This window comes from Cucurbita pepo, chromosome 7, assembly GCF_057944985.1.
Source record: "Cucurbita pepo subsp. pepo isolate OVF chromosome 7, ASM5794498v1, whole genome shotgun sequence".
NCBI lineage: Eukaryota > Viridiplantae > Streptophyta > Magnoliopsida > Cucurbitales > Cucurbitaceae > Cucurbita > Cucurbita pepo.
In genome coordinates, this window is record NC_141804.1 from 6,933,251 (window position 1) to 6,961,129 (window position 27,879).

The following is a 27,879-nucleotide window of genomic DNA, read 5'->3' on the forward strand; positions in this document are numbered from 1 at the left end:
CGTAGTGGCCATATTTGGTTCGAAAGGCTGTTTTCGGTATGTCTTCATTTTTAATCTTAATTTGATGGTATCCTGATCGAAGATCTATTTTAGAAAACACTGTCGCCCCACGTAGTTGATCAAATAGGTCCTCAATACGGGGTAACGGGTATTTGTTCTTTACCGTCCTCTTGTTTAATTCCCTATAATCAATGCATAAACGCATTGAGCCGTCTTTCTTTTTAACAAACAACACTGGCGCACCCCAAGGGGACACGCTAGGTCGAATGAAGCCCTTATCTAGCAGGTCTTGCAGTTGTGTTTTAAGCTCTTTTAGTTCTGCTGGTGCCATGCGGTACGGGGCCTTAGAGATGGGTCCCGTTCCTGGTTCTAGATCTATTCCAAAGTCTACCTCTCGCGATGGAGGAATTCCCGGGAGGTCCTCCGGAAAGACATCCATAAATTCGTTTACTACCGGTATTGTATCTATGGGTTTTTCCTTTCCTTTTGTATTTACTGCATAGGCTAGAAACACCCACCCCCCTTGTTGTATCAGGCGTCTCGCTTTCATCATCGATATTATTTTTAGGGTGGTACCTGTGGAGGTTCCTTTAAACTTAAAGGTAAGTCCGTTGGGAGGTGTGAATATCACCTCCTTCTTATGGCAGTCTATGGTAGCAAAGTTTTCTGCTAACCAGTCCATTCCTAGTATGACGTCAAAATCCGTCATATCCACTACCTTTAAGTCTACGTGGATGGTTTGTCCAGCTATTACCACTTGTCCGTCCTTTACTCTATTTTTCGTAACTAGGTCTACCCCTGCCGGGGTACCGACCGACAATGCATGCATTAAGGGTTCTATTACGAACCCTACTTGTTTAACAAATGGTAAAGCAACAAAGGAATGGGTAGAACCAGAATCAAACAATGTCAACGCAAAGTGTCCTAGTATAGAAAGCGTACCTGTCACCACGGTGCCAGATGTTCCCGGCTCTCTACTGGTCGTTACATATGCCTTGGTCTCTGGACGGGTTTGTAAGGTGGGCTCTCGGATGACCGGACCTCTAAGGGGTTCCCTTGGAATTCCCGGGCTCTTTGTAGGGCAAGTTCTGGCCACATGACCTGCATGACCACAGATATAACACATACCTGAGCCCGCCAAACATCTCCCAACATGTTGCTTTCCACAGTTACGGCACAGGGGCTTCTCCATTGCTAGGTATCGGCCTATTGGAGGTGGAGCGGGTGGCCTACTCTGATATCGAGGCCTCTGGGACGGTGGTTGGAATCCTGTGGTATCGACCTCGATAGGGCGTTTCCTCCCTGTGGCGACTGTTGGCTCTGTTTTCTTTTCCTCTGGGGGTTCCTCTAGGGCCTTGGCCGTCCTTAGGGCCTCTTCATAGGTTTTTGGGTTAAAGGCCTCTAACATGCGGCGGGTTTTCGGATTCAATCCTAACACAAATTTTTCTGTCTGTTTCTCTTCAGTGTCGGCTAAAGACGGTGCAAACCTTCTCAATCTCATGAAGTCCTGATCGTACTGGTCCACCATGCGATCACCTTGGGTTAAGTGGTTAAACTCTTGCTGTTTCTTTATACGGGTTTCCTTTGGATAATAGTATTTTAGAAAGGCTTCCTTAAAGGTCTCCCATGTTGTAATTCCCCCACCCGGATTTATGCTCTGTTTATTATCCGACCACCACACTTCTGCATCCTTTTGTAACACGTATGTCGCACATGCCACCTTATGTTCATCAGGGCATCTCATTGATTCAAAGGTCGTTTCCATGTTTGCGATCCACATCTGAGCCGCTGTGGGATCTTCCTTTGAACCGACAAAAGGACGGGGGTTATACCGCCTGAAATCCTTTAACCAATTTGCGCCCCTATCCGGGTGCGGGTTGTTCACCGGTTGGATAGCTACCGCATCCACCTGTTGCGGGGCCACCGCGTAGGCTGGTTGCGTGGCCATCGCGTTGGCTGGTTGCGTGGCCATTGTCGCGACTTGTTGCGTAGCCAACAACGTGGCCTGTTGTGTGTCTAGCATAGTTTGCATTGTTTTTTGGAGGGATTCCAACATTAACCTTGTGGCGGGGTCTAACCCGGCCTGTGGTGCAGCTTGAGGGGGCGGTGCGTATTCAGGAGGGGGTACTGCTTGTGGGGGAGGTGCATATTCAGGGGGTGGTACGGTTTGTGGGGGAGGTGCGTATTCAGGAGGTGGTACAAACGCATATGGGCCGGTAGTCAACCCCTCTTGGGAAGAGCTTCTATCGGCGTCTCCTCTTCCTCCTCTCCTAACGAGAGGTCGTCCTCTTCCTCTTCTACGTCCTCTGTGCGGCATGGTTCTAGAAACCAAGAAAAGGATTCTAGCTAAGTTTATGATTTACAACATTCCCTACATCCTACCATATAATTCGTATGTATACATATATATAAAAGAAAAACATAAATATCATACCATAAAGACATGCATTACATCAAATCACATTCACATCAGATAACATCAACATTTTTTTTTTATTTTTTCATACAGTAACATGTCATGCATCATTTAAAGCCAACCACATTAAATATCACACATGTCATATATTCCTCATTCTACATAAGGTGTACCTAGCAACGATGGGGCATCGGTAATTGGACCGTGGAACATGCCAAGCCTACTCTGTAGGCTAGTCTACAAGATCTATAACCTGAAGCTCTGATACCAACTGTAACGACCCTAATATTTTACCTGTCTAATCTAAGGTCATTACTATACTTTGAAATGCGGAATATACATTTAATGGGCCCTGTTCATTAATGCGACTCACACTCGCCTTTTGTTACCTCAGAGAAAAATGGTTACAAGGGAAAAAGAGAAAATTGAAAGAAAGGAAAAGAAACAAAAACCAAAAATGCATATTTTATTCTACCCTAAGGTTTATTATGCAAATACATTTCATCCTATACTAACCTATATTAATGATGCAACCAAATTCGGCCTAGACTACGAAATGGAAAAAGAACAACCAACTACCCTATGCATGTGCCACGATCCTGGGGGGTTACGATGTCGTCGTCGTTGTCACATGGGTGCCTTGCCCTTATCTGCAAAAGTAAAGTAGCACAAGGCTTGAGTATTTCTAGAATACTCAGTAAGTGACCCCCTATCGGGGTTATGCGACAAACACATGCAATGAAATGATGGGACCTATCGTTTCATTTCGTTTCGTTTCGTTTTTCCTACGGTGTAATCCTAACAGGTAATCGTGGACGTGTACCATATACTCTACACGCAGCCCATACGTGCGAGTATGGGCTCACCAGCTAGTTCGCACACCGCTGGGCCACTGTCCCTAGCCAGTGGGCATGCTCTGGGGGCCCATCGGGACCCGTTAAAACTAAAACCGTCACGGTAGCGCTATGCAGGGCATAACGATCGTTGTCCTGCAATTTGGATGTACGCGTCCGTACCCTCGTGATGGGATAGGGGTATCCCCCCAAATGCATGATCACACAATATGCATGAGGTCCCACTAGTCCTACAGTCATCATTTAATGAACATAACCCCGTGTCACGTTTTCATGCTTACATGTCATTCTCATTCTCATTTCGTTACATATCATACATATTCCTAGCGGGGTTATGTATCATGCAATTTACCGTATTTCATGTCATGCAATTCATTCAGTTACATTCCAATACTCATACAACAAGCCATAATCATACAAGGGTCACACATCGTCACATGCATTCATATCACATCAACTAAGCAGCATAAATAACATACATTCACGTTCACATGATTTCGTACTTAAGCACATTAAGCTAGCATACAATTTAATGGCACGTGCATAACCACGGGCACGTGCCAACATACAGCAATTAACGCGTAACCTACAACGGGTGAGCAACTTACTTGGTAGGCCTTAGCCGAAGTACTCCCTAGAATATAACGTAAGCTCCTAGCTCCTCGTGGACGTTCTACGCTTCCGTTGGTGGTTGGTTCCTATTGGTTCATGAGTCACTTCCGTTAGTATTTCACAAATAAGAATAAATTTCCAACTGGAATTTGTGAAATACGACCTTAAAATGTTCCCTTTTACCTTAAACAGGGCCGAAATCAGGTCTGGGAAGGTCGGAACGGTGTCAAACGGGCTGGAAACAGGTTTCCCGAGCCCAATAAGCCGCTGGAGCCGCCGAGCCGCCACCGAGCCGATGAAGTCGCCTGAGCCGAGAGTAACCGCGCTGTAGACGTGACATGTGTCACAATCCGAGAGCGACGCATGTGCAGGCGTCTCGGGTCGAGGCGCGGGTTAACGGGCCGCTCGCGGGTCTCGGACCGAACGCAGGTGACGGGCCGCGCGGTGATCGGCCGGCTCGCGGGTGACGGGCCGCGGGTTGATGGGCCGGCTCGCGGTTGAAGGCCGGGTGTTTGGGCTGCAGGTAACGTGGGTTCTGGGCTGACCGAAGGTACGGGGTTCGGTTCGGGTTTCCGGATCTAGATCGCGGGTCGGACTTCGTCCTCTTCGCCCGACTGCCTGCGCGATTTTCCGGCGGTCCCTCTCTCTCTTCGACAACGTCGTCCCGACGTCCTTTTTCCCTCTCTTTGTCCCCGTTCCCGAGCTTATCCTTCACCATAACCCCGTTTTTGGTACAGATTCCGTTGGTAAGGGCCTCGCACTCCCGGATCTGGAGAAGCTCGGAAGTCCGCCGTTCCGTCTTCCTTGCCGACGGTGTTCAGCGTACGAGATTCGTGTAGAACCTACTCCTGATGTGTGTAAAGGGTTCTGGGATTACTTTTGTGGTGTGAAATGGGGGTTTTCGACGTCGATTTGTACGGTTCGGCTTCGCCGGAGTTCCGTCGGTTTTCTGTTCTCTCTCCTTTTTCCTTACCGTTTTCGTTTCTTTGCAGGTTCTTTCAGGGTGGCTGAAGGTCGGGGACGCGATTTGTGGCATCCCAGCCCTCGGTCGCCCTTTGTGGGTCGTGTGGGAGCGAAAACTCCGGCGTCGCCGGAGTTTTCGGCTCTGCCGACGACCATCATTCTTTTTTTTTTTTTTTTTTTTTTTTTTTGGTTCCGTTACAGATAGCATTAAGGTACATTCTTGTGACGCTATGACTAAGGTACGTCACGTAATGATATGTCTGTGATAGGTATAAGAACGTTAAGGCTGTGGTAAGTTAGAGAACGACATGACTATGAAGTGTTTGCGTTATTGACTCGGTTATGATATGATAGATTGAATGCTAGATTATTGTGCTTAAGTACGAAATCATGTGAACGTGAATGTATGTTATTTATGCTGCTTAGTTGATGTGATATGAATGCATGTGACGATGTGTGGCCCTTATACGATTATGGCTTGTTGTATGAGTATTGAAATGTAACTGAATGAATTGTATGATATGAAATACGGTAAATTGCATGATACATAACCCCGCTAGGAATATGTATGATATGTAACGAAATGAGAATGAGAATGACATGTAAGCATGAAAACGTGACACGGGGTTATGTTCATTAAATGATGATTGTAGGACTAGTGGGACCTCATGCATATTGTGTGATCATGCATTTGGGGGGATACCCCTATCCCATCACGAGGGTACGGACGCGTACATCCAAATGGCAGGACAACGATCGTTATGCCCTGCATAGCGCTGCCGTGACGGTTTTAGTTTTAACGGGTCCCGGTGGGCCCCCAGAGCATGCCCACTGGCTAGGGACAGTGACCCAGCGGTGTTCGAACTAGCTGGTGAGCCCATACTCGCACGTATGGGCTGCGTGTAGAGTATATGGTACACGTCCACGATTACCTGTTAGGATTACACCGTAGGGAAAACGAAACGAAACGAAATGAAAGATAGGTCCCATCATTTCATTGCATGTGATTGTTGCATTTAACCCCAATAGTGGGGTCACTTACTGAGTATTTCTTTAAATACTCAGGCCATGTGCTACTACATTTTTCAGGTTAAGGCAAGGCATTCCTGTACGGCTGACGACGGCATCGCAACTCGAGATCATGGCACATGCATAGGATAGTGGTATTTATTTTCTTAGACTTAGGATAGAATAGGATGTTTTAAACTTAAACGCTTATTTATTTTATTTCGGGTCTTTTGTTGTGTCGTTTTAAAGATGTTTTCGAAACACGTAAGTCCATGGCTGTGTTTTTAAGTTAAAGGTTATGTTTTATGGAATTTAAATGAAGTCTTCCGCATTCAATGTTTATGGTATGTATACAGTAGCGACTTTAAATTAAGTAGAAAATTTCGGGTCGTTACATAAAAACTGTGAGTATAGGTCCTATTTATACGCTTTTTGCTTGCAGGTGATGTCTTTCACACACAAAATCAATATATTATAAATCTGGTCCAAACTTCTCTAATCAAAACCCTATTAAATAAAAACTATATTTCGAAATAAGTTGTGTCTTGACCAGATGAGACGTGCATACCATTGTTAGACCATTTAAAAATACATTATACTTGCATATCATTGTTAGACCATTTGATAATATTTGTATTGAACTGTGTTAATATCAAACTAGACATTTGACAAACAGTTAACTAGCTTGTTGTGTGAGAGTGAAAAAATAAGGGAGAGATACACTTTTAACCCAATAAATAGGGTAAAGCATCTCTTTTATCCTAAAAAAAATAGAAGACTTTGATCCCAAAAATAGGGTAAAGCATCGATTGGTAAAGCATCGATTTGATCCTAAAAATACTGAAAGGATAGAATTTCTTTCCTGTAAGCTGCTCTCTTAGGTAAAAAGGTCTTACGAACTTTATAGAATTTCTTTTCTGATAAAAAAAAAAATTTGTGTATAAGAGATGTTATAAGTCCTATTTATACTATTTTTGCAGTAATATATCTTTCACACACAATCAAGCCCAAACTTTTCTAATCAAAATTCTATTAAATTTTGATACCCAAAATATTAGGTTCTAAGCCCTATAAAAATTTCCATAACCATAAAATCAATATTCTTCAAAAATGTATTTATAATATAGCATAAGTAAGAAAAAAAAAATGTCACAAAAAAATTCATAACAAAAATATAAATTTAAATAGTTGTTTTATTTACATAAAATATCTTCTTCTTTACATCAGTCTAAACGTTAACAAAAAAAAAAAAAAAATCAAAAATCAAAAATCAATCCTAGCTTCTCTGTTCAGGCCGGGCCCAAAAAATGTTCTCCGCTCTTGTTCATTCTTGGTCTAAACGATAAAAAAAAATATTAAATTTATTTGAAAATATTTGGAGTTGAAAATATTGAAAATGTTGAATGGGGATTTGAAAATATGCATTTATTTGAAAAATATTGAAAATGTTAAACGAAACACGTTTTTTTGTCCTTTCTTGGTTACGAGATAAACACGTTTTTGTCCTTTCTTGGTTACAAAATGGTAGCATTATTTTTTTTAGGCATATAATACCATATATATGAACTAATTATGAAAAAACAAAAAAAAAATATTTAAGAACATAAAAATTTGTAATAAATTTGGTCGCACTCATTTGCTTATCACCACCTATATAACACTAATACCCTCGTAGCCACCACGGTATTGACGGTATGAGAGAATAAAATAGTTAAGAGCTATGTTTTGTTTGAGTGTGAATATAAAAAAATAAAAATAAAAATAAAAAACATTTGTGTGGAAGAAAACCTGATTCCATATGTTCTTGAAATATTGCAGTCGAATCGAAGTTACAATTTATGCGAAAGTGTAAAGTTATTTGAAAATGTTCAAACACCTCCCATGTGTGATCTTATAAACACAATAGTAATAATAATAGTAATAATAGTAATAATAGTAATAGTAATAATAGTAATAGTAGTAATAGTAATAATAATAGTAATAATAATAATAATAATAATAGTAATAGTAATAATAGTAATAGTAATAATAATAATAGTAATAATAGTAATAGTAATAATAGTAATAATAGTAATAGTAATAGTAATAATAGTAATAGTAATAATAATAATAGTAAGAGTAGTAATAGTAACAGTAGTAATAGTAACAGTAGTAATAGTAGTAATAGTAATAGTAATAATAGTAATAGTAATAATAGTAATAGTAATAATAGTAATAGTAATAATAATAATAATAATAATAATAATAATAATAATAATAATAATAATAATAATAATAATAATAATAATAATAATAATAATAATAATAATAATAATAATAATAATAATAATAATAATAATAATAATAGTAATGGTAATAATAGTAGTAATAGTAATAATAGTAATAATAATAATAGTAATAATAATAATAATAGTAATAATAGTAATAGTAATAATAATAATAATAATAATAGATAAATAAACAAATAACTAATAAAAATATTTAAAAAAAAAAACATTTGGTAATCGATCCCTCCTCCTTCCTTCAATCTCTCACTACTCCTTCCCTAAAAATAAATTGGCAACAAATGAGGAATTTCTTCACTGTAAAAGAACTGCAGATTTACCCATAATTTCTTCCTTCCTACAAAAACAAATAGAAAAAAAAAAAAAAAAAACAAAAAACAAAAAACAAAAGGTTTAACCAGATTTAGTTCGGACAAGAGATATGTCATTTGAAGAGATCAATCGTATGTTAAATCTTCCTTTTATTTATTAAGTATTATTAATTTTGTTATCATTATTTAGTGTTGAACTAGAGATTAAATGAAAAGAATTTTGTATGAGTTTTAGGAAATCACAACCAATTATATTTTAGATCGGTTGAATTGTTGCAATGATATAGGGTTGTCAATAACTTTATATGAATTATAGAAAAAGAATATAAAATTGATTAAATTAAAAGCTAATAATATAATTGTTAACTACATCAGATTGGAAGGACGGAGGAGTTAAAAGAAAAAAAAAACAGATGGAAATACAGAATACTGTTAACGGAAGGAAAGAAAGATAAATAAATAAATAAATAAATAAAAGAAGATTTGGAGATAAGAATAGATTAACAAAATTGGCCAATAATATTAAATAAATAAATAAATGAAAGAAGATTTGGAGATAAGAATAGATTAACAAAATTGGCCAATAATATCTCCACAATTTACAGGGGAGAAATTGAGAAAAGATTTGTTGAACAAAATTTTAAAAGAAATAAACAGAAATATCAAAATTTAACTGTGGCCAATCTAAATTAGAGAAATAATTTTATAGAGTTCAAACTAGAAAATGATGTCATGGGCTCACTTAGGTTGACTTGGATTTCAAATGACGGAATCGAACTTTCATTAAGGATATATTCGTGACAACGACTTAAGCTAACCAGGTAAGTGACCTTACTATCGACATGGTTATATTTGATGTTGACACGTGCCCTGTGGTTCTGCACGTGTCATATATATTGATATGTGTGAATTGTCTGTGGATCGATACGCTTCCTATATGTTATGTTATGTTATAATATGTGGATTGTATGATAATAATTATGGTACGATGTGCTCTAGGAGATGTTTGAGATAAGATACGAGAAAGATGCACAAAACGAAATGTAACGATAGGAGTAAGATACATTCATGAAACGTTAAGGTTAGGTTACATACCAGAGTGCTATGGATAGAAGAGATTGATGAAAGAATACGGTTAGGTTATGGGTAGAAAGGGATAGGTTTGTGATAGATTGATAGAACGATGGAGTTAGGATACGTTCTGGTGATGATATGACTAAGGTACGTTACGTAATGATGTGTCTGTGATAGGTATAAGAACGTTAAGGCTATGGTAAGTTAGAGAACGATATAACTATGAAGTGTTTATGTTATGACTTGTTTATGATATGATGCATTGTATGCTAGATTATTGTGCTTAAGTACGTAGTTATGTGAACGTGAATGTATGCTTTTAGTCTGATGTGATGTGTAATGCATGTAACGATGTGTGGTCCTTGAACGATTATGGCTTGTTTGTATGAATATTTGAATGTAACTGCATAAATTGTATGACATGAAAATGGTAAATTGCATGAAACATAACCCCGTTAGAAATATGTATGATATGTAAAGAAATGAGAATGGGAATGACATGTAAGCATGAAAACGTGACAGGGGTTATGTTCATTAATGATAACTGTAGGTCTAGTGGGACCTCATGCATATTGTGTGCTCATGCATTTGGAGGGATACCCCTATCCCATCACGAGGGTACGGACGTGTACATCCAATGGCAGGACAACGATCGTTATGCTTTGCATAGCGCTGCTGTGACGGTTCTAGTTTTAACGGGTCCCGGTATAAGGGCTCCCAGAGCATGCCCATCGGCTAGGGACAGTGGCCCAGCAGTGTGCGAACTAGTTGGTGAGCCCATACTCACACGTATGGGCTGCATGTAGAGTATATGGTACACGTCCACGATTACCTATTAGGATTACTCCGTAGGGAAAATGAAACGAAACGAAACGAAACGAAACGAAACGAAACGAAATGAAACGAAACGAAACGAAATGAAACGAAACGAAACGAAACGAAACGAAAGATAGGTCCCATCATTTCATTGCATGTGATTGTTGCATAACCCCGATAGGGGGTCACTTACTGAGTATTTATTTAAATACTCAAGCCATGTGCTACTACATTTTTCAGGTTAAGGCAAGGCATTCCTGTACGGCTGACGACGGCATTGCAACTCGAGACCATGGCACATGCATAGGATAGTGGTATTTATTTTCTTAGTATTAGGCTAGAATAAGATGTTTTTTTTTTAACTTTTAACTCTTATTCATTTTATTTATTCTTTTTTTGTGTCGTTTTAAAGATGTTTTCGAAACACGTAAGTCCATGGCTGTGTTTTAAGATAAAGGTTATGTTTTATGGAATTTAAATGAAGTCTTCCGCATTCAATGTTTATGGTATGTATACAGTAGTGACCTTAAATTAAGTAAAAATTTTTGGGTCGTTACATGTTATTCGAAAATATTCAAACATGGTCTATTACCTCCTCAATAATACCTTCCATGTTATCATATAAACGTAATGTCATGGTTGGATCAAGGTCATCATTTATGCGAATGTGTAAAGTTATTTGAAAATATTTAAACATTGTAAGCGTAATGTAGAACTGAGTCCAACAACAAGATTGATTAGAGTTCATAATTTATACAAGTATATAGAGCTATTTGAAAATATTGAAAATGGATGAGGAGGGATTTGAAGCCATGTTTTGTAATGGTTACAAAATTTAAAGCTATTAACCTGTAACATCAAACCAATACGTAATTAATTGTGCTGAAATTGCATTAATCTACGAAGCTAGTATCATAAAGTGTAGCATTACTCTTATGACTATATAAAATATATTTGAACTAATTAAAAAAGAAAAATATTTAAGAAGATAAAAGGCCGGGATAACCGTCTCAAATAAATTAGACGTGCCCTCGAATAATTGCTTAGCCATAACCGATGAATGGTAAGCATGTTTTGAGTTGGAGGAGCACGACATATATAACATAAATACGCTGTGCACATGCACATTAGCCATTGTTGGACCATTTAAAAAATACTAAATGATCCGAGTTTAGTACAAAGTCCAGTTTTTTATTTATAAGAATATTGTAGATAAGAAAATATGTTTTATATTTTACCCACAAAATTAATATATTATAAATCCTACCCAAACTCTCCCACCAAAACTCTGTATTTAATTTTTGCATTCCTCCTACCATAATTCTAAAATGTATTAATTTTTGCATTTCTTTCACTATAATTCTAAAATGTTTTTATAGTATCTAAAAAAATTTAAGATATCTTTCCATCCATATATTCTCTAAACTGTGTTTATAATATAAATAGAGTAAAAAAAATGTCTTTAATTTTATCATACTATTTGCCTTATTTATAATAAAATATCTCCACTCCCTTCTATAATATATATATATATATATATATATATATATATATATATATATATATATATTTTATCTAAATAATAAAAAATATATATATTAAATATGGTGTTATGGCGCGAATAAATTGACCTTATTAAATTTGGAAGGATAATGAATAGAAATTTTAATATATTAATGGACAAAACAGATTATTCAAAAACTAAATTTATTACCCACTCTAATTTAAAATTGAGTATTATAAATTTTTTTAAATGTTGACGCACTAACTTACTAATCATTTAATCCATAATTAATCTTCCCATACACACAAAATTCTCTAAATTATATACATACTCAAACCTCCTTGTTTCTCATATATATTAACTCATAAAAAATAAATATATTTATCTAATCTCCATATTGTTCGATCTAAGGCTTCACATCTTTTCGTATTTCATATCGTTGGGATCATAATCCCAATTTTCATAAAATGAAAATGGAGCTATTTGAAAATATTGAAAATAGTTGAATGGGATCACAATTCCAACCTTCAAAAACTTATGGTGAAAATTGTCTTGATTTTAACCATTCCAAACTTGAAAAACTTATGGCGAAAAATTGTCATGATTGTGACGGTGACATGTTTTGTCATGGTTCCAAAATTTGAAGTTACCTTTTTCACCTCCGCCCATACATCATTAATTATGTATGTAATTTATATTTTGAAACTAGCATAAAAAAGATGTAGCATTATTTGTTATGCATACGAAAAAAAAAAAGTTAACTAATTATGAAAAAAATTAAGAAGATAAAAACCTGTATTTGTAATAAGTTTGGTTTCGAACAAATGAGACCTGCACCCTCGAGTAATTGCTTGGCCATAAACCATGAATAGTAAACATGTTTTGGGAGTAATAAGACATATACACCCGTAACAAATAGCCGGTAGCCATTGTTCTGGTAGCCTAGCTATTATTAAACCATTTATAAATATTTATAGTGAACTGATATCCACAATCAAATAGTTAATGAACATCTGGAGTGAATAAAAAAAAAAAAAAAAAAAAAAAATTGGTACTATTTATACTGCTTCTTAGATAAAAAAATATTTTTTCATTTTAGACTCTGAACCAAAACCGTAGAATGTCCTTAAATCCATAGATTCTCTGAAATGTATTTTCAGTATAAGGTTGTAAATAGCCCAAAAAAATAAATAAATAAATAAATAAACAAATAAAAAATAGTTATAATAATAAATAAATAAACAAAAAAAACAACTTTTCCCCACTTCTCTCCTCTAACCTCTCATCTCTCCCCCACAATTATCTCTCCTCCTCCATCCTTACAGGCAAGTAAGAGTTACTAAAAGAGAAACAGAAAAAGATTTGTGAAAAAGTAAAATGGCTTTCAGCAGATGGCAGATTTAGAGATGTGGTTATTACGGGTAAAATTCTATCTCAGATTTTCTTTTCAAAGATATCTATAAGAAATTAATCTAGGATAGATTTTTTTCCTTTATCCAATATTTTACTCATGATGTAATAATCAAATCTCATTTTCACTTATGTCAATTCCATAAATCTATAAGATTAGGCAAACAATGGATTAAAATTGACCAATAATATATGTTTAGAAAACAGATACTAAGTAGGAGGAATGTTTAGAGAATGAAAATCTATTTATACAATCAAGAGTGAGGAGGGAATTGAGGAAAATTTGGTGAACAAAATTTAAAAATAAAATCGAAAATATTAGAGGACAACAAACTCCATTAAATTTTGTAGGAGTAACAATATATTCCCTACAGTAATAATAGAAAATAAGATATTTAGTGAACATAGCATTATATATATATCATTTCAAGACTTTTAACAATGGACCAAGGTAGATTAGAGATAATGTTATAGAGTTCAAACTTGAAACTGATGTCATGGGCTCACATAGTTGACTCGGATTTCAAATGACGGAATCAAACTTTCATTAAAGATATATTCGTGACAACGACTTAAGCTAGCCAGGTAAGTGGCCTTACTATCGGCATGATTATATTTGATGTTGACACATGCCTGTGGTTCTACACGTGTCATATATACTGATATATGTGAGTTATCTGTGAATCGGTATGCTTATATTATGTTTATGTTATGTTATAATATGTGGATTGTATGATAATAATTATGGTACAATGTATTCAAGGATATGTTTGAGATATGATACGAGAATGATGCACAAAACGAAATCTAACAATAGGAGTAAGATACGTTCATGAAACGTTAAGGTTAGGTTACATACTGGAGTGCTATGAATAGGGAGATTGAGGAAAGAATATGGTTAGGATATGGGTAGAAAGGGATAGGTTTGTAATAGATTGATAGAACGATAGCGTTAGGATACGTTCCTGTGATGATTTGACTAAGGTACGTTCACGTAACGATATGACTGTGATAGGTATAAGAACATTAAGGCTACGATAAGTTAGGGAACGATATGACCACGAAGTGTTTACGATATGACATGTTTATGATACGATATATTGTGATGTGATATGTTATTTTTAGATTGTTTTGTGTGATCATTGAGGTAATTGTTGTATGAATTGCACGTTATGAAACGACATGTTAAAAGCATGGAGCGTTATGTTATGTTTTCTAAATTGTATGTATACAACATGTTGTGAATGACACGATATCATGATAAATGAAATAAAATGTAACCCCGTTAGGATTATGTATGATACGTAGACTGAAAAATGAGAAATGACATGTTAAGCATGGAAGATGATAGCGGGGTTATATTCATTAATGATAAAAGTAGAATGTTGGGGACCTCATGCATTATGTGTGCTCATGCATTTAGGGGGATTCCCCTATTCCACCACAAGGGTACCAACGCGTACATCCAATGGCAGGACAACGATCGTTATGTTTTGTATAGTGCTGCTGTGACGGTTATTAGTTCTAACGGGTGTCCGGCCTAGGGAGCGTCCCAATGTATGTTCGCCCGACAAGTAAGGTGGTCCAGCGGTGTGCGAACTGACTGGTGAGCCCATACCCGCACGTATGGGCTGTGTGTAGAGTATATGGTACACGTCCAAATTACCCGTTATGACAGTACCGTAGGAAAATAGATTGAAAGGATAGATCCCGTCATTGCATTCGCATGTTCTTGCATTCAACCCCAATAGTGGGGTCACTTACTGAGTATTTCCTTAAATACTCAAGCCATGTGCTACTACATTTTTCAGGTTAAGGCAAGGCATTCCTGTACGGCTGACGACGACATCGCAACTCGAGACCATGGCACATGCATAGGGCAGTGGTATTTATTTTCTTAGACTTAGGCTAGAATAGGATGTTTTTAACTTGAACACTTGCTTATTTTATTTAGTCTTTTGTTGTGTAAGATGTTTTCGAAACACGTAAGTCCATGACTATGTTTTAAGATAAATGTTATGTTTTATGGAATTTAAATGAAGTCTTCCGCATTCAATATTTATGGTACGTATACGGTAGCGACCTTAAATTAAGTAGAAAATTTCAGGTCGTTACACAGGTAGAGTAAAGAACTAATTTTAGCACAAAAAAATTTCGTTATAAATTCAAATACTTATCTTATTTACATAAAATATCTTCACTCAATTGTTTTCTCATTCGATCTAAAGAAATTAAACTATGACTTCTCTATTCGGCCCTGCGGATAAATAGTACATTTATAATATATTATGAATAGAAAGTTTAGAAGGTTATGAATTGAAAGTTTAATATATTAACCCACACAAAATTTAGTTTTTATGTTTAATAAGGTTTATTCGGTAATGGATCAGATAAAAAAAAATCTGCAGTCGTCGGCGAGATCGAAAACTCTAGCGAATATAGGAGTTTTTGTTCGTACACGACCCACGAAGCACGCCTGACATAGGGATCACCACGAGAACCAAACCTGATCTTCAGCCAAACCACCTACAAGAAAGAAAATGAAAACGTGAGAGTTTGAGAAAGAAACTGACGACGCTCTAGCGAAGCCAAACCATACGAAATCAACTTCGAAATCTTCGATATACACCACGAAAACAGTCCCATAGACCTTTACACACACCAGGGATAGATTTCGATGTTGCTTACACGTCGTACACTGTCGGGGAAGAGAGACAGAACATCGAGTTTTCGAAACCTCTCAGATCTGGGAGCCTCAAACCTTTTCGAGCCAAAATAACACCATAAACAGGATTAGGGGGAAGAGGGGATTCGGGAACGAAAGGAAAAGGAGGAAAACGGACATCGAAAATGGTGTTACCGAGGAGAAAGAGAGATCGTCGGAACATTTCGAATAGCCGGGCAAAGAAAACAAAGTCCGACCCAAGATCCGGACCCCGCAACTCGAACTGAGTCCAACCCACTCCAGTCCAAACCTCGACCGACGACACCCCCGCGGTCTAGACGCCTCAGCCCAAACCAGAAAGCCCAATTATGGCCTAACTCATCAGCCGTGACCCAATACCAAAATCCCAATTGACTCGAGACCCACAAGCCCAATCTAATACCCGACGTTGACGACCCAACCCACTTGCAACCGTTTCCTTTCATCCCAGGCCCGGTCCACCACTCGCGAACAGCTGACTTCGACTAGCACACGCGGCCGCTTCTGGTAGCGCCATGTTGCAACATCTGGCGCAAAACTCCCCTCGACTCTGGTGGCTTAGTTGGCTCCGACGGCGGCTAATCGGCTCCAGCGGCTTATTCTGCTCGAGAATCCTATTTCTGACCTGTTTGGCACCGTTCCGACCCTCATGGATTTGATTTCGACCCTGTTTAAGGTAAAATAGATCATTTTAAGACCGTATTTCACAAATTCAAGTTAGAAATTAATTATGTTTGTGAAATACTATTGAAGGTGTCGAATGATGCAATAGGAACCAACCACCAATGGAAGCGTAGGACGTATACGAGGAGCTAGGAGCTTACGTTTAAATTTTAGGGAGTACTTCAGCTAAGACCTACCAATTTAGTGTGATATAAGATAAGGAATCAACTACAAGGAGAATAAGATTCGGATTACCTTGTTGATCGAATATCTCAAGGCAAGAAGAACACTTGATTGAGATTCAAATCACTCCACAAGCAAGATCGATCATGTCTAGCTTGAATGATTCTTGTTGATCAAATATCTCAAACACTTGTTTGAGATTCGAATCACTCCACAAGCAAGATTGATCATGTCGAGCTTGAATGATTCTACATGCAACCTAAACTACATAGAATTGCAAAGAAACTTAGCCATTGGCTAAAGAAGAGCACAAATGCTTCTTTCTATATTTTCCAAGTCTTCTTAGAAATACAACATACATGACTTTATATAGCCTCAAAATGAAACTATTAAAGGCATTCCAAGAGTTGTAACATTCATACTTAATGGCCATAATTAACCATTATGTAATTGTAACCTAAAGTAAATTAAAAGTCTTAAAATACATTAATGAAATACAATAACTCTAAATTACTCTAAATTGTAACCCGCCCAAAATTTACAACAATCAAACTTCATTCTTCTTCAATGTAGCATGAATTGAAACATTTTTGATAATTTTGAGAATCTTTTCTTCACATCTTCATTGAAGTATATTGTATGATTGATGTCTCTTAGTTCATATCATTAGTGTCTCACCCATCGTAGGTTACGTGTTGTATGTTGTATGTTGTATGTTGGCACGTGCCCATGGATTCACACGTATCATTAAATTGTATGCTAGACTGTTATACTTGAATAAGTATGCTTGTGAAATGTGAATGTATGCTGTTTAGTATGATGTGATGTGTTGTGCTTATGACGTTTATGATATGTGTGGATGATTCTGGCATGAATGACACTTTAATTTCAAATGTAAACAGCATGAAATGTATGACATGAAATCACAATAAACTGCATGAAATGTAACCCCATTAGAATTATGTATGATACGTAGGCTGAAAAATGAGAAACGAAATGTTAAGCATGCATGATGACAGTGAGGTTATATTCATTAATGATAAAAGTAGAAATATTGGGGACCTCATGCATTATGTGTGCTCATGCATTGGGGGATACCCCTATTCCATCATGAGTGTACGGGTGCGTACACCCAAGGGCAGAGGTACGATCGTTATGTTTTTCATAGCGCTGCTATGACGGTTACTAGTTCTAACAGGTGTCCGGCCTAACGAGCTCCCAGAGTATGCTCGCCCGACAAGGAAAGTGGCCCAACGGTGTGCGAACTGACTAGTGAGCCCATTCTTGCACGTTTGGGCTGTGTGTAGAGTATATGGTACACATCCAAATTACCCGTTAGGATAGCATCGTAGGAAGATACATTGAAAGATAGGTCCCATCATCTCATTTGCATGTGATTGTTGCATAACCCCGATAGGGGGTCACTTACTGAGTATTCTAGAAATACTCAAGCCTCGTGCTATCACATTTTCAGATAAAGACAAGGCACCCATGTGAGACCGGGGGCAACATCACACATCTCGGGATCGTGGCACATGCATAGGATAGTTGTTTTCCATTCGTAGTATAGGTTAGTATAGGTTGAATTCCCGTTTGCATCATTAGTATAGGTTAGTATAGGTTGAATTGTAATCGCATTAATAAATCATAGGTTAGTAGAGAACATTTATTTTAGAGTTGTCTTTCCTTTCCTTCCCTTCCCTTGTATTCGTTATTCATGAGGTAATAAAAGACAGACTTATGTAGCATTTATGATAAGAGCCCATTTAAAGTAAATTCCGCGTTTAAAGTATAGTAATGACCTTAGATTAAATAGGTAAAAATTTAGGGTCATTACAGTTGGTATCAGAGCTCTAGGTTATAGATCTTGTAGACTAGCCTACGAAGTAGGCTTGGCATGTTCCACGGTCCAATCGTCGATGCTCCATCGTTGTCAGGTACACCTTGTGTAGGATGAGGGAAGGACGGATATTTTTTTTGTGATATATTTAATGTGATTGGCTTTATATATTGGGTGTCATGACATTGTATGATCTTATGCTATGATGTGATTTTGTGTCAATGAATGTCTTTATGGTACGGTATTTATGTTTTCCTTTCATGAATTATATAGTAGAATGTAAGTATGTTATAAGTAAATCATAGACTTAGATAGAATTATTTTCTTGGTTTTTAGAACCATGCCGCACAAAGGGCGTACAAGAGGTAGGAGAGGGAGAGGACGACCTCCCATTAGGAGATGGAAAAGAAGAGAAGCCGAAAGTACCTCTTCCCAAGAAGGGTCGACTACTGGACCCTATGCACTCGAACTACCATCGAGGGAACCTCTCCTACAAGTTGCACCCCCTCCTAAAAAAGCACTTCTCCTACAAGCTGCACCCCCCCTAAAAATGCACCTTCCCCACAAGCTGCACCCCCTCCTGAAAACGCACCGCCCTCTAAAGCTGCACCACAAGCTGGATTGGACCCCGTCACACGAATGGTTTTGGAGTCACTCCAGACAATGATGCAAACAATGTTGGCCACACAATAGGCCACATTTTTAGCTACGCAACAAGTCGCAGCAATGACCACGCAACTAGCCAATGCGATGGCCATGCAACCGGTCGATGCAGCGGCCACACAACTTGCCAAAAACCTGCAACTAGACAGGGGGGCAAGTTGGTTAAAAGACTTCAGACAGTATGACTCCTGTCCATTCGTCGGTTCAAAGGAAGATCCCACGGCATCTCAGATGTGGATCGCAACCATGGAAATGACATTTGAATCAATGAGATGCGCTGATGACCATAAAGTAGCGTGCGTGGCATATGTACTGCAAAAAGACGCAAAAGTGTGGTGGGCGGATAATAAACAAAATATCAACCCGGGAGAGGGGATCACAACGTGGGAAACCTATAAGGAAGCCTTCCTGAAATACTACTATCAAAAGCGAACGTACGGTGGATCAGTATGATCAGGAATTCATGAGATTAAGAAGGTTTGCACCGTCACTAGTAGACACTGAAGAGAAACAAACGGAGGAATTTGTGTTGAGGGTTGAACCTGAAGGCCTGTCGCATGTTGGAGGCATTTAACCTGAAAACTTATGAAGAGGTCCTGAGGACGGTCAAGACCAAAGAGGAACCTCCAGAGGAGAAAAATCCGGAGCCAACGGTTGCCGTAGAAAAGAAACGCCCCGTCAAGGTCGGTCCCACGTAATTCCAACTGCCACTCTAGAAATCTCGACATCAGAACAGGCCACTTGCTCCGCCCCCGGTAGCTCGATACCTAGTACCGAAAAAATCCTTGTGTCACGACTGTGGAAAACAACATTATGGCAGATGTATGGTAGGCTCTGGTGTGTGTTATAGGTGCGGTCGTGCAGGTCACTTGGTCAGAGCTTGCTCTGCAAAGGACACGGGAAACCCAAGGGAACCCCTTCGAGGTCTGATCATTCGAGAACCCACCACGCAAACCCGCTGTAACGACCTAAAATTTTCTACTTAATTTAAGGTCGCTACTGTATACATACCATAAATATTGAATGCGGAAGACTTCATTTAAATTCCATAAAACATAACCTTTATCTTAAAACACAGCCATGGACTTACGTGTTTCGAAAACTTCTTTAAAACAACACAACAAAAGACTAAATAAACCGAATAAGAATTTAAGTTAAAAACATTCTATTCTAGCCTAAGTCTAAGAAAATAAATACCACTATCCTAAGCATGTGCCACGGTCTCGAGTTGCGATGCCGTCGTCAGTCGTATAGGAATGCCTTGCCTTAACCTGAAAAAATGTAGTAGTACATAGCTTGAGTATTTAAAGAAATACTCAGTAAGTGACCCCACTATTGGGGTTAAATGCAACAATCACATGCAATGAAATGATGAGACTTATCTTTCGTTTCATTTCGTTTCGTTTCGTTTTCCCTACGGTGCTGTCCTAACGGGTAATTTTGGACGTGTACCATATACTCTACACACAGCCCATACATGTGAGTATGGGCTCACCAGCTAGTTCGCACACTGCTGTGCCACTTTCCTTATCTGGTGGGCATACACTGGGAGCCCCTTATGCCGGGATCCATTAGAACTAGTAACCGTCACGGCAGCGCTATGCAAAGCATAACGATCGTTGTCCTGCCCTTGGATGTACGCGTCCGTACCCTCGTGATGGGATAGGGGTATCCCTCCAGATGCATGTACACACATAATGCATGAGGTCCCCACTACTTCTACAATTTCATTATCCTTTAATACAACCCCGCTAGCATTAAGTACATATCATATCATTTTTCATATCGTTTCACATATCGTTCATCATTCAAATCATTCCGTTTCTCATTCTTCCGTTCTCAAATCATACATATTTTAACGGGGTTATATTTCATGTCATTTATCGTAATTTCATATCATTCATATTATGCTGTATACACACAATTTAAGAGACCTAACATAACGCTCTATGCTTTTAACATAACATTTCATCATATACACATCATACCATGACATATTGAATCACAATGTATCATATCATAAACAAGTAATAACGTAAACACTTCATAGTCATATCATTCTCTAACTTATGATAGCCTTAATGTTCTTATACCTATCACAGACATATCATTACGTGAACGTACCTTAGTCATATCACCACAAGAACATAACTTAACGCTATCGTTTATCAATCTATCACAAACCTATCCCTTTTTACCCGTAACCTAACCGTATTCTTCCATCAATCTCTCTTATCCATATCACTCCGGTATGTAACCTAACCTTAACATTTCATGAACGTATTTTACTCCTAGTTACATTTCGTTTTGTGCATTCTTCTTGTATCCTATCTCAAACATATCCTTGAACACATCGTACAGTAACTATTATCATACAATTCACATTTATAACATATACATAACATATAGGAAGCATATCGATCCACAGACAATTAACACATATCATTATATATGACACGTGCAAAACCACAGGGCACGTGTCAACATCAAAATATAACCATGCCGATAGTAAGGTCACTTACCTGGCTAGCTTAAGTCGTTGTCACGAATATATCTTTTGTTAAAGTTCGATTCCGTCGTTTGAAATTCGAGTCAACCTATATGAGCCCATAACATTAGTTTCAGGTTTGAACTCTACAACATTATTTCTCTAGTTTACATTGGTCCATTGTTAAAAGTATGAAATGTTATATATCATAATTATATTTTTATTAAAAATCTTATTTTTCATACGGTTGTATAAGAAAGTAGATACAACTATTTCAAGTTCTTGTGGGCTATTTGCCCTTGTGTTTACCTTTCCCTCTATCTTTAGTTTGTGGTTTTTAATTCCCTAATCTTCTTTTTTTTTTTTATCTGTTTCCTTCTAATTTTGTTCTCATGCATTCCAAATTTCCAGTGATCTCTGTTTCCAAATATTTCCTTATCTTAGTGTTTCGTATTCGGAAGTTTTCTTGGTCATTTTATCTTTAATCTATTCATTTGGCTACTGATAAAATTTAATATAATATTACTAATCTGACGTGAGTGACTAGAATCGTATAAATGATTGACATTTAGTTTCTAACTCAAAGCTAGATCATTGTAATAATTCAATGAAGATCTAACTATAATTGGTTGTGATTTCTAAAAAAAAATAGGATAAAAGAAAATGAAGATTTAATATATATATTGATCAGATCTATCTTCTTGTAAATCTACCGTAAATCTCAGCTGGTTAAAGGTCATTCTCATTTTTTTTTCTCAAGTAAATCTGACACTTATTGATTTTCTTTTTCTTTTTACAGCTGTTACTTTTAAGGATGGGTTGAGGAAAGATAATTGTGGGAAGGGATTAGAGGTTAGCCGATGGAAGTGAGGAAATGTTGTTTTTTTTTGTTTATTTATTTATTTATTTTTATTATTTTAACTCCTTTTTTATAATTATTTTTATTGGTTTATTTCTTTATTTATTTTTGGGCAATTACACCCGGGCACAGACCAGGGCGTATGCAACGACCAGTAAAGTGGCGGGAACATCTGGCACCGTGGTGACAGGTACGCTTTCTATACTATGACACTTTTTATTGACGTTGTTTGATTCGGGTTCTACCCATTCGTTTGTTTCTTTGTCATTTGTTAGTGAAGGGGTTCGTAGTAGAACCCTTAATGCTTGTATTGTCGGTCGGTACCCCAGTAGGAGTAGACCTAGTCACAAAAAATAGAGTAAAAGACGGAAAAGTGGTAATAGCTGGACGAACCATCCACATAGACTTAAAAGTAGTAGATATGACGAATTTTGACGTCATACTAGGAATGGACTGGCTAGCCGAAAACTTTGCTAGCATAGACTGTCATAAGAAAGCAGTGGTATTCACACCTCCAAACGGACTTACCTTCAAGTGTAAAGGAACCTTCACACTCACCACCCTAAAAAAAAATATCGGTGATGAAAGCCAGACGCCTGGTACAACAAGGGGGTGGGCGGTTCTAGCCTGTGTAGTAAACACAAAAGAAAAAAATGAAAACAATAGATACAGTACCCATAGTAAACGAATTCCACAATGTCTTTTCGGAGGACCTTTCGGGAATCTCTCTATCGCTAGTGGTAGACTTCGGAATAGAACTTGAACCAGGAATGGGACCCATCTCTAAAGCCCCTGTAATATCCGAAGAAAGAGAAATAGAAATAGAAAAAGAAAAAAAAAATAGGAAAAGTCGAGAGGGGCAAATAGGTAAATTTGCCCCTCCAACCACCTAAGGGGTCCAAATGAAACCCCATCCATAGTCCTGCAAAAGAGAGAGAGTGAGAGAAAGGGGTAGAGAGAACCTAGAGAGAGGAGAAAGGATGAACCGCCGGAAGACTCACCGAAAACTACCGTCGGAGTCTATTCTGGTGAAGATCATGATGCAAGGAGGTGAAGATCATGCAGAGAGACTTTCTTGGAAGGGAAAAGAGAATGAGGGTGGCCGGAGTCCCATTTTTCATCAAGAAGTTGGAAAACCCGCAAGGTAAGGATATTGAACGTTTTCTTAGATCTACGGTTTTCCTTTGTGAATCAAGATCTGAAATCTTGATATATTCATCTAGGAACAACTTTACGCATGATCTGTGAAGAAGTTTGGTCGAGACCTCAACCCGAAGGCGGAGATCCGAGAGTCGTTCGAGAATGGTGAGCGAAATTCCGACCTTCTTAACTCGTCCGGTAGTTAAGCAAAAATTACGAAAAAAATATGAAGACGTAACCCGTAACACGATCTAAAACTTTGCCGAAGGAATCATGTCGATCCGATCTACGGATCGAAAGATATGAAAATCGGAAAAGAGGGTTATGTTTCAGTTTTCAGAGAGCAGAGAAGAAAGAAGAAGAAGAAAAAAAAAAGGAGTCGGCCGGCGAGCGGCAGACGGCGGCGACAGGTGCCGGACACGCGTCGACCATCAACTGGAGCAACGCAGCTCCAGCGAGGCGTCTACACGTGTCGCCTGCAAGTCGGGCCGAACAACAACGCGAGCCAAACTCACCGGACCGGCCGACCCGCGACTACGCGGAGGCGGGCGCGCGTGGCAGGCGCGCGTGCAGCCTGCGACTGGCGCCTTCCCGCGCGCGTGACCACGCCCTCCCAGCGCGCTGCTGGCGCGTGAGAGCGCGTGGAACGGCCAATTTGGCCCGATTGTTTTCTGTTTGCCCGATTTTTGTCCCAGTTCCAGTTCTAATACTGTTCTTACGTGAATAGGGACCTAATTTAAAGAAATCAGTACTTTTGGACACCTCACGGGCAAAGAAACGCTAGCAAAAAGGGCACGCGTCAACCAGGTAAGTCACCACCCAGTATCTAGGAAGAAATACTTGTATGGTTCGCTTGGATTGTATGTATGCATGTTAGTAATTTTGCCTTAAATTAGCTCTCCATGAATGAGATTAATCAGATGGATTGTTATGATGTGTTGGGTGAATTATCTGAGTGTTGCTTGTATGCCTTAAGCTTCCGTTATACGTATGCATGCATTTAACTTATGTTGGAATTGTGTATTCCGTGTTCCGGGCGCTCGATGGATGAATTTGCCCCATTGAGCGCGAACTTCGTGTTTTGGGTGCTGGATGGAGGCTATCGCCCCGTCGAGCCGGCGTGCCTAGTTTGCATGAATATTAGGATGTTAGAAGACGGTTGCATGCACACCCCGTTATTTTCTAGTGCCCATTTCTATGATAAGCTTAGAGAATTACTGTTAGGAGCGATATGTCGCTCCAGCCAGACTTAATTTTCCCTTAGGAACTTAGCGGTTCACCATAGCAAGAAAGTACCTAGGAGTGTTCATAGATTGCTAGCGTGAGAACGGTATCTATAGCTTCGTGGGAGGACCAAGGGTCCCTGATCAGTCCTTACTGCTCTTAGCCATTTCGCATGGGAAATGTGTCCCCACGTCGTACAGCCCATTAGCTGCATGGGAACGGGTTGGGTCGCGCCCCCCATAGGAGGACTATATGGGCGTAGGGGTATTCAGCACACCCCTAGGCTAGATACCATGTAGTCTTAGATAGCCATGTAAAGGTAGCGCCTCATAGAGAGATACCGACCATATCAGCTTGGCATAAGGAACCTCTAGGTGACTAATGAAAGGACGATGAACCGGTGAAACCCAAGGGGCAAGCCCCAAGAGACTAAGGTTAGAACCCGATGTCCTAGAACCAAATTAGGAAACCGTGGGAGTTCTGTTAAATTAAGATGTGAAGAGAGCCTACAAGTAGGTGGCTTACTGAGTATAATTTTTATACTCATCCCGTTCTCCTTTATTTTTCTCAGGTGTTCGCTGGCTGCTGGTCGAGGTAGAGGAGCGTTTGAGAGCTGTACAGTCACAGAGAGGGTCGTTCCGGAGCGTCAGTCCCTTTTCGGTCTTTTAGAGTCTTTTGTATTTCATTTTATATTTGCAATTTCTTTTGTAATAATTAACAAACAAAATTTCTCTCTTTTGTTTTAATTCAAAGTATTTTTATCTTTTTACTTTGCTTTTCTTTTCTTTTATTTTCCTTTTGTTTGTTTTCGATTTCGTCTTTTTAGTCACGATTCGGTTTTTCGAAGCCTCGAAAATCGGGTCGTGACAGCCCCATACCGTATGGCTCCAGCGCAACTAAAAGAACTTAAATTACAACTCCAAGATTTGTTAGACAAAGGCTTCATTCGACATTGCGTATCCCCTTGGGGTGCGCCAGTGTTGTTTGTTAAAAAGAAAGACGGTTATATGCACCTTGTTGGGTTTTATGTCCCAAAACTCATAGTTTGTAAACAAAAACATATTCTGTTTTCAATAAAGTTATTATTGATGTTTATTTAGTAAAGATTGTTATTGAATAAAGTGAATTTTATGATCATTAATCTAAATCCAATAAACTAAGAACATTCTGGCTATAACATGATTATTTGAACTATATGTAGAGACATAAGAGTAGATCAAGTTCAAGTATATAGTCAAAATGATCTATAGTACAGGGATAAGGCTGAGTATCTTATTTTGGGGACACTATGGATGCGGCCCACTTTTGTATATGACATAAACAATGTGATCACTAAATTGTACATGTGAAGACATGTGAGTGGGGACGTCCTATGCAATGAGCATTGCATAAGATCAGACCATGGAGACATGTGAGTGGGGCCGTCCTGTTGAGACTGATTTTTTTCATTCGATGATCTAGGTAACTCGATCTTAATCCTGAGCTAACCATGAACTCCTATTTATTCAAAATTATCCTTAGATTTGCATGGGTGAGAGTTGCCCGAGTCCGCCGACTCAATAAGCCTCTCATTTTAGGGGTAAGACTGGGTGAATAGCTGGGGACATAGGGTGTAAGATGGAATTCACTCCTACCCGCTTTTAGGGATAGTAGAGAGGTTGTTCCCTTAAATACTGACTCCAGGTCTTAAACAAGGGGCCCCACCCTCTCATTGGCCCGAAAGGGATTCGGTTTGGTGGTTGGACCACAAACCAATTGTTCATTAGAGGATCAGTGGGACTTAACGAACAAGAAGTAACTTTAGGGGTAAAACGGTAAATTGACCCAACTCTAGTTACAAACAACCTGTGAAGGATCGACTTACTATCATGGTTATATCAAATGAACAGAAATATATCTATAGTGAGGGGAGTGCAACTACTAGGCTATAGTGGAGTGTCTTAGTAGTTAACGAATATTGGTTAACAAGATTAATGAGTTTAGCCGGTTAATCTCAGATCCTTGGAGCCCATGATCTGTAGGTCCATTAGGTCCCCTTGCTAGCTCATATCAGACTAAACCTTAGAACAGTGTGACGAGTGAGTTCGAAGTGTTCGAATTTAAATTAGGGAATATACGCTCAATATATATGATATATTTAACTGCATTTTGTTTTAATTATGAATTAAACAAAAAGAGAGAATTGGAGATATTTAAATAAAATTTAAATATTTTAATTATGAATAGGGATTCATTGTCAATCTGTGCCGGAATGGATTGGGATTGGCATTTGATTTTATGTTAAATGTTAATTAAATTGTTTAATTAATCATTTAATATTATTTTAATTTGGAATTAATTATTTAAATTAATTCTTAAATTAAAATAAAAAAAGTCAAAATGTTGATTCACCTAATAGAAAAATCCATGTTTGAGTGAATGGAATATTGAGTGTCAATATATGGTTTAACCAAACTTGCATGTTTGCCACGTAATCTTACAAATTTGAGTGGAATTTTGACTGTCAAAATTTGGTTAACTCAAACTTGCATGCTTGCCACATAATCCCACAAATTTGAGTGAAATTTTAAGTGTCAAAATTTGGTAATCTCAAATTTGCATGGACATGCAAATATGACTCTATAAATAGAGTGATCAAGGTACATGGAAATGCTTCTTGAAAAACTTTGAGAAAAACTCTCAAAACTCTCTCTTTACATATACTAAATTCCTATCAAGTTTAGTCACTCACCGGATTCCACAATCATATTCTAAGGCCGGAGAATAGTAGGGAAGACACTAGTGGTGGTTCGAAACCGGTTTGTGAGGCAATAGGAATTTGAACTACAAAAGGTTAGTATTCAAACTCATTGAATTTTAATG

The 27,879-nt window shown here is 38.1% G+C and overlaps 1 long non-coding RNA gene across 1 annotated transcript; it reads left to right on the forward strand.

The window, feature by feature from the left end:
• Positions 1-24,426: 24,426 nt before the first annotated feature.
• On the forward strand, positions 24,427-25,786 carry LOC147791880 (uncharacterized). The gene is made up of 2 exons (XR_015421760.1): positions 24,427-24,600; positions 25,589-25,786. It is a non-coding gene; the product is annotated as an uncharacterized LOC147791880 (long non-coding RNA).
• Positions 25,787-27,879: the final 2,093 nt, after the last annotated feature.